Genomic DNA, 9,193 nt, shown 5'->3' with positions numbered 1-9,193 from the left:
AGGCTTCAGATTTATGTTATAGCCGTTTGTTTTACCCTAACCAATGTACTTAACTCCTCTAACCTCATTTGCTGCTATAAAATAACTCCAGAACCTACCATCATAGGGCTGTTAAAAGGATTAAAAGAGAAACAACGAATATAAAGTATGTTAATGCACAATGGTAAAGTACACAATAAACTTTCATTCTTCTTCTTCTATGAAACCTGTTGTTAATTACTGTTGTCTATGACATATGATATGATAGAAGGCTCTCACACACATTAAAATGCCCATTCCTTGCTGCCTGAAATTCCACCATTTCTTTCTGTAAATCAATGTACCCTTTTTTAAGAAGTAATTTTCTAACTTTAATTATAAAATTAATATGTTTATTGCCCAAAAAAATCAATGAAATACAGAACTTATAAAAAAACAAATACTGATCACCTATAATCCTATTATCCAGAGGTAATCACTGCTAGCATTTTAGCATATGCCCTCCCAAACCTTTATCTGTTAATATAGGTGTGTATATATATAATACACACACACACACACACACACACACACACACACACATAACCAAAACAAGAATAACACTAAACATCGACCGGTGTGGCTCAGCGGTTGAGCATCAATCTATGATCCAGGAGATCGAGGTTCGATTCCTGATCAGGGCACATTCCTGGGTTGCGGGCTCCATCCCCAGTAGGGGGGGTGCAGGAGGCAGCCGATCAATGACAATTCCCTCATCACTGATGTTTCTCTCTCCCTCTCCCTTTCTTTCTCTGAAATCAATAAAGATATATATTTTTTAAAAAGAATAACACTAAATAGTTTGTTTTTACACCTAACATTTTATGTTGAACAATTTCCTATGTGTTCAAATATACTTTGAAAAGATGATGTTTGATGAGTGCTTATGGGCAACTTATTTAACTATTGTATGGATATATTATACTTGACCGAACTATTCCTTTATTGTAGTACATCTTTGTTGCTTCTACCAGAATAAATCATTGTAGAATAAACCTACTTGTACATAAATCTTTGCCTCTCTGATTATTTGCCCTTTCTGATTTTATTTTCCTTTATCTGGCCCTTAAAAATAATTTTGACCCCCAAATGATATATTACAGATACTGATTTCATCTTGATTTATGTTTTATCTTTGCTATTTTTTTCTTGTAGTTTTAAAAACAAAAATGCCCTTGGAAAAGTCCATAATCTTTTCTCTAAAGGCTTTGGGTTAATACATTTATCAGATTGTTTTACTTGCAGAAAGAAAAACAGAACTGTATCTAAATCTTAGACGCTAGGGATAAAGGAAGTTCTGAGAGGGGAAAGGGACAGGAGGTGAAAGTGAGAGTAGAAATGAAACCTCTGTCTATCTCACAGTTCCACATAAGGGAAGTCTCCTCTCTGCCGTCCAGACCATTACCAGCAGAAGAGCTACTGTACCTCTTCCTTTTATATTCAAGCAGATGCAAAAAGAACATGAAGCGTTAACCAGCTAGGATCTTGCTTAATTGGGGGTGTTGTTTTTCCCCAAGCATATAGATAGCATTAACAACAACAGTAAACAAGGGCATCAATGAAACCTAATCCATGCATTAAACCTTGTTTATTGAATGGTTGGGGTCAGTGTCTGCGGATAAATTAATAATGATTCCAGCTTCCTCTGTCTCTGGCAGCTAAATCAATGACCACTCTTCAGATTAAGGAGATGCAATATTTCTCCACTATGTGTTTCTTAGCAAATGGTTGGAAATGTGTAGAAATGCAATTTGTGGCCTTCTTGGAACGTTTCGAGGAATCGCAGTTTTATGATTCCACAGCTGATGGGCCACACGCGTCTGAGAGAGGCTTGTCGCGTGCAGCGGAGTCATTATCTAAGGCAGATGCTCTTTCATCTCATTTGCATTTATTCCCAAATGATCTATCATCTTGGGCGAAGGTCTAGGCACAGATATTTATTGGAATGACTCTGCGGCTCTGCTTTCCCCTAAGGCTTCCATCAAAATGTAACATCAAAATGATGGACACACATCTGCCTAACTGTCTTCACAAAAAGAGTGGTCACTCTCAATAATATCGTCTTCAAATAAAAAGGACAGCAGTGTAATGTACAACCAGGGTCCTGGCAGGAAACAGATGGCACCCTTAAATTAGGATAATTCATGGAGGGTTTAAGGAAGGGGCTGTTGGCGAAGGTGTGGGCAGGGTGTAAGGAAACCACAGTGATAGGTGTGATACCCCAAGTCTAGTAAGTAGTGAGCAGCGACCGTCCCTAGGCCTAAAGGGACAGTAATGGAGATATCTGTATTAACTTACATTTGATAGAGGGATGCAGCCAGCCCTGTGTGACCCTGCAGCAAAGCAGCCCAAGAAATAAATACCCTGGCTTACCCTTGTCTTCCCCCCGGTGAACCCAACCAGAAGCCAGAGAATGAAACAGCCCATACTGGTCACTCTCCCAGGGCACAGCACAGGACAGAAGCGGGGAGGTGGAGCGTGAACATGGGACATATGTGGAAGATGGTCGGCAGAGAGGGGAAGACCAGGAGCTCAAGAGGAGGCGTCAAGTGGACACCTACTTCTATGGCTGCAGTTCAGGCTAAGGTCTGAGCTGGAGATAGACACTTGGGACTCGGCATATAGATGTTTTTAAAGCCATGAGACCAACGGTGATCACGAAAGAGGTGTGAGTGGAAGTGAGGACCAAGGGCAGAGGCCTCAGGGACTCATAGGTCAACTTGAAAGAAATGTGAGAAATGGCATCACTGGTGACCTCGCTGTGTTGTGGTGGAGCCTGAGGGGCCAGAGCTTGACTGTAGAGTGTGTCAGAGAGAATGGAAGCAGAGAAATGGAGATAGCAAGTGTGAGCAACTTTTTTGGGAAGCTTGTGCTGCAAAGAGAAGAAAAGATTTGAGAAGGGATGCTGGCAGGGGAAGTAGAGTCCAAAAAAGCTTGACTTTTAAGGGGGGGGCTGGGTGGGAAGAGATTGACCAAAGAACTTATATGCATATATGCATAACCCATGGACACAGTCAATAGTGTGGGGAAGGCCTGAGGGCGGGGCAGTGAGGTGGAGGAGTCGATGGGGGGAAAAAGGGGACCTCTGTAATACTTTCAACAATAAAAATAAATTTTTTAAACAAGGTTTATATGCATTAGGTTTGTACACTGATGGGAATAATCTAAGAGAAAGAGCAAAAATGATGGTAGAGGAGAGAGAGGGGACTATGGCAGCGAGGAGCACACAGGCCCCTACTTTAGGTGCGGCTGCCACTGAGCTCCAGCCAGTTGTTGCCAGGTCTCTGATTTCTCAAGAGAAGCCAGAAATTGACCTTAAAAAACAAAACAAAGCAAAACAAGAAGTCTCCTAATAGTTAAATGTTGGCAACATTCAGAGAATTAAAAAAAAAAAAATTAACTCTCTGAACTCCAAAGAAAACTCGTCTGCAGGCTCTCCTGCAGGGCAAAGTTTTACCCCTTTGTGCTTACCAGGTGTGGCCTCCCACTTCAGGGACCTCTGAAGGACACTGGAAGTTTAATCTCTAAAATGTTTGTACTTGTAAGTGCCCTGCGGTGGTGCTTGGCCAGGGTGGTTAATGATACAGTCATCGTCCCCTCCGTAAAGGGCAGTGGAACTGAGGCTGCCAGAGCCAGCTGCACAGGCCATCCTTAAGTCCTCACAGTTAATACTTAGGCTTCACATATGCCCTTCACCCACCCCCGCTCTTCCTCACTAAGGAAATACTACTTTCTGAAGGCCAATGCAAATAAAGGTCACCAAGACACACTTTCAAGCCAGACACCGAATGCCGGCATGCAGTAGAAGGGCTGATTGTAGGCTCCCAGCTAATAAAAAAAATGCCAATCAAAGGGGCCTTCTGCCTGGCCTGAAGCTCAGGAGGAGGCCCAGCTGTCAGGGAGAGCCCGCGCACGACAGTGCTCAGATTTCCAAGGATGCCCAGCACCTGCACAGAAGAGCTGCAGAGCCTGGCCTGTTGACAGCCCTTCCCAGATCCAGGGAAGGCACAGGCCTGCCAGGCAAGAAGGAAGGAGTGCCGGCTTCAGTCACGTTACTGCCTTCCTCCGGAGGCCAGGATGAAGAGGAAAGCCGCCTTAGATGGGGTGCTGCATATACTCACATGACTGGTCTTTAGAAAGGACTAAAGCACCAGACCTCTCCACTTTTCACCATGCGAATACAAGCATTAAAATTGCTGCTCGCGTCCCAGTGCTGGTTTCCCCTAGTGGTTGGTGCCTGCCTCCGGCTGGAAGTGTAATGTCAGCCCCAGAAAAACTGCACTTTAAATGATGTCCTCCTGTTTAAGGATGAATCACTAAAGCTTCAGTCGGAACAGAAATAGCTTTCATCTCTGAAACATTCTGCTCTCACTCACCTCTGGGTTAGTCCTATGGAGAGCAAGATGGGAAAGATGTTCCCTATCCAGTCACACTGCTAAGCCCTAAAGTGCAGCTGCTTTTCCCTCCATCCTGCTAAAAACCTGCCTAGGGGGAGTAAGGGAGGGTAAAGAGGCTTGCACAGGCCGAGGAGAAAGGAGAGGGTTCTCCATTAAAAAAAGTCACTTTTAAATGTTTTCACCAGGAAGGCTAAAATAGCTCTACCTGCTTTAAGTGAAAAGGAAACTGGGGGAACAGTCATTAAGAGCTTCTACTTGGTAGGAGAGGATTCTGGGAAGATAGCAGTGTTGCCCAGCATAGTTTTCAATCTTTCCAAATCACCACATAAAAATAAAACAAGATAGCTAAAGCCAAAAACCAACGGACATTTATAACAAAACCAGATGACAAGGTATCCCCACAAACCCCAAAATATAAATTGGTGGAGACAAACCAATCCTCACAAGACCTGGATGGTAGCCCATCTGTGCAGGAGGAAGAAGAGGAAGCAGTGGGGTTTCTGACTAATGGACCCAAGAACATAAAAACCACAATACAGTTGACGGGTCTCCCTGGGAAATACAGAGGACCAGTTTGAGAACAGCAACTGAAATCGGAGGTTTTGCTCTTGTCAATAGGAAGTGAGTGCAAGGGGCCTGTAGTAAGAAGAACTGAAGGGGACCCTGTGAAAGCAAGGATCCCTTCTAGATGAGGCCTGTACTGGGGAGAAGCTGCTGGGGTGTAATCAAACTTGAGCAGAATAGGAACAGAGACAAAGGAAAGAGAAAGGTCAAAGCAAATGGGGGAGGGAAGCACAGCCAAGGAAGCTGAGAAAGACAGCTGCTGTATATTTGAACACTACAACCAACGAAGGACTCTGTGAAATAAGAAATGCTTTACTGAACCCCGCCCCTCATTCTAAACATTTCTAAAGTTCAGAAAAACTAATTTCACTAAAAATGACCTATAGAAAAGTATCAAGAGAGATACCATACAAAGCTATTATTAAAAATAAGGAACTGTATAGCATCCCCCAAGCAAAGAAAGCATGCCTCAAAGACATGCCCGCAATATAGAACAAAACTGTAATCTAATACTACAAAATGAGATAGAAGACATTAAGAAAATAATAAGAGGAGGACCCAAAATGGCAGCAGAGTAGGTGGAAGTTATGCTCACCTCCTCCCAGAGGAATTATAATTAAATATAGAACAATCAACCTGAAAAACCAACAGAAGACTAGCTGAACAGAAGTCTTATAACCAAGGGTTTTCAGAAGAAGCACATTGAGATTAGTAGGAAGGGCAAAGACATAAAAAGGGCTGGCCCCACACCCACATGAGAATCTGGAGGGATATCTCAGCTGCAAAGGTTCCCCCCGAGGAGTGAGGAATCTCAACCCCACACCAGGTGTCCCAGCCCAAGCATCAGAGCTGGAAAGGGGAACTCACATAACATCTAGCTGTGAAAATCAGCAGGAATTCCATATGCCAGGGAGAGATAGGAGTCTGTTAGAAACCCAGGTGTCCTCTTAAAGAACAAGTACATAAAATTTCATTTGAAGCCCCTCACCCTGGGCTCCGGTGGAGGGAAGGTGGTCAGAGGATTGTGTGGCTTTGTGGAGAAGGCTAAAGAAACAGTTTCCAAGTTCCCTGTGCTGAGTCTCTCACCCATGTTACACACAGACCTCATCTTTCTTGGGTCAAGTACTCCCCTCCATACAACATCAGCCTAAGGGAATGCACTAGCCCTATCTTCCTGACTCCCTGTGACCCCACTATGCCAAGCTCAAGCCCTATAGAGGAGTCTTCTGGCTGCTGCCAACCTTGGCCCACAGTACAGAATTTCTTGGAGAGCTCTTAAGAAGGTCTGGTAAGAACTGGGGCGTCAGACAAACAGGAAATAACTGAGTTGTATGACTCAAGGGAGAAGACCATTTTTCCCCCTCATGCCCAGCTGGTGTTGCCTCACCTCTCCCATGGAAGACTGAGCCTATCAGGCAGCCTTGGGCCTTTTGCTGACCTGCAACAGGGCTCAGTGCTGGTGAAAGCCAGCCTTGGTGTGCAGCTCTGTCCCTCCCATGCACACCCAGGACCAGCAGAAGCTGTCACAAACTATGGATAACTTTGTAACTCCAAATAGTTAGACCAGGGCTGGTCACAGGCAGTACCTGACATTGGCCTACACCAGAGTCCCTCCCAAGAGGCCACAGAACCAACAAACCCCATGGCGAGATTCAGACCACATCAGAGCACAACCTGATTAGCTCCAGAAGCAGTATATCTGAAGGACCATATGGACATATACCAGACCCTGCTGGGGCAAATTCTGTGTCATGGGGTCAGACACCACACAGTAGCTCATGCACTCTGGTTGGGTCAGTCCCCATAGTTAGCCAGCCTAAGAGTCAACCCCACCCATGAATGGGCCAACAACAACCAAGACTCAACTACAATAAGAGGGCTCACATAACTCACACAAGGTGCATTCCTGGAGCACCCAGCACAGGTGATCGAAGAGACTGTACCACTGAGTCACACAGGACATCCACTACATAAGGCCATCATACCAAGACTGGGAGACATAACAAATCTATCTAATACAGAGAAACAAATACAGAGAGGCAGACATAATGGGGAAACAAAGAAACATGTCCCTAATGAAAGAACAGGAGAAATCCCCAGAAGAAGACCTAAATAAAATGAAGGCAAGCATTCTACCAGATACAGAGTTCAAAACAATGGTAATAAAGATGCTCAAGGAACTTAGGGAAAGAATGGGTGAGCACAGTGAGAACTAAAACAAAGAGATAGCAAGCATAAAATAGAACATAGAAAGCAGAAAAAAGAGCCTGTCAGAAATGAAGAGTACAATATCTGAAGTGAAGAATACACTAAAAGCAATTAACAGTAGATTGGATGATGCAGAGGACTGAATCAACAATTGAGAAGAAAACGTAGCATAAAACACCCAATAATAGCAGCAAATAGAAAAGAGAAATTTTTAAAAAATGAGGATAGTATAAGGAGCCTCTGGGACAAAGATAGCATAACAACATCCCCATCATAGGGGTACCAGAAGGAGAAGGAGAAGACAGCGAGCAAGGTATTAAGAACCTATTTGAAGAAATAATGGCTGAAAACTTCCTTAACCTGGTAAAGGAAAAACAACAACACAAGTCCAGGAAGTGAAGAGAATCCTAAACAAGATAAACCCCAAAAGGCCTACATCAAGACACATCATAATTAAAATGCCAAAAGTTAAAGACAAAGAGAATCTTAAAAGCAGCAAGAGAAAGACAATTAGTTATCTACAAAGGACTTCTCATTAGACTGTCAGGTAATTTCTCAACAAAAACATTTCAGGGCAGAAGAGATTGGCACAAAATATACAAAATGATAAGAAGCAAGGACCTACAATCAAGACTACTCTTCCCAGGAAGGCTATCATTTCAAACTGAAGGAGAAATAAAGAGCTCTCCAGACAAGAAAAGCTTAATGAGTTCATTACCACCAAACCAGTATTACAAGAAATATTAAAGGAATTTCTTTAAGAAGAAAGAAAAAAAGGGGTGTACATATTATAAAGAATAAAATGGCAATAAGTATGTAACTATCAATAATCACTTTAAATGTAAATGGATTAGTACTCCAATCAAAAGGCACAGGGTAGGTGAAAATTAAGAAAATGAGAACCATATATACACCATCTATAAGAGACCCACCTCAGAATGAAAGACACACACAGAGTAAAGGGACAGAAAAAGATAATTCATTCAAACGGAAACAAAAACAAAGCTAGGGTAGCAACACTTACATCAGACAAAATATACTATAAAACATGAGATACAATAAGAGTCAAAGAAAGGATAGCAGGGAGCTGTTTGGGATCGCAACTCCCTGGAGAGAGGGCTTTGGATTTCAATTAAGTTCCTTATGTCTTCCCCTGAAATTGCTTCCCTTTCATGGGGGCAAATGAAAGTACAAGGCTCTACTAAAACCTATAAGGACTGCAAAGTGTGGCCCAGGGGAAGTCGGGCTTGGGATTGGAGAGAAACAGGAACTGAGCATTCTCCTGGTGTGTAGCCTGCAGATGTGGAGGAGGACATCAAGAAGGGTGTGCAGACCCTTGTGATTGGCTGAGGGAACCGTGAGGCCCTGAAGGTACCCCCATCAACCCTGGAGTACCTGGAGAAACAAGGCATTGATGTGCAGGTCCTCCAGACAGAGCAGGCAGTGAAGGAGTACAACGCCTTGGTTGCCCAAGGTGTCAGGGTGGGAGGGGTCTTCCATTCCACCTGCTGATGGAGCCTTAAGAAAATAAATCACTGCCCTTGCTGGTGCGACTCAGTTGGTTGGAGAGTCATCCCATGCACCAGAAGATCATAGGTTCGATTCCCAGTCAAGGCACATACCTAGCTTGCCTAGGTTGTGGGTTCGATCCCCAGTCTGGGTGAGTGTGGGAGGCAATTCCTTGGTGCATCTCTCTCATATCAGTGTTCTCTCTCTTTTTCTCGCTTTTTCTCTCTCTCTGTCGTTCTCCCTCCCTTTCTAATATCAAGTTAAAATAAATAGAGTAAATTAAATTTTAAAAAAAAGTCAAAGAAAGACATTACCTAATGATAACGGAATCAATCCAACAAGCAGATATAACTCTTGTAAACATTTATGCACCCAACATAGTTGCATCTAAATATATAAAGCAAATCCTGATGGACATAAAGGAAGAAGTTGAGAGTAATATAGTCATAGTAGGGATTTTAACACCACATTGACATCAATGGATAGATTTCCCCAAC

At 43.3% G+C, this 9,193-nt stretch overlaps 1 pseudogene; it reads left to right on the top strand.

Annotated features, from left to right (window-relative positions):
* Positions 1-8,296: 8,296 nt before the first annotated feature.
* Positions 8,297-8,699, top strand: LOC107534394 (mth938 domain-containing protein pseudogene; annotated as a pseudogene).
* The last annotated feature ends 494 nt before the right edge of the window (positions 8,700-9,193 follow it).

Source organism: Miniopterus natalensis, chromosome 1, assembly GCF_054644295.1.
Source record: "Miniopterus natalensis isolate mMinNat1 chromosome 1, mMinNat1.hap1, whole genome shotgun sequence".
Lineage (NCBI taxonomy): Eukaryota > Metazoa > Chordata > Mammalia > Chiroptera > Miniopteridae > Miniopterus > Miniopterus natalensis.
Note: the sequence above shows the minus strand (reverse complement) of the source record. Positions and strands in the feature narration are given on the sequence as shown.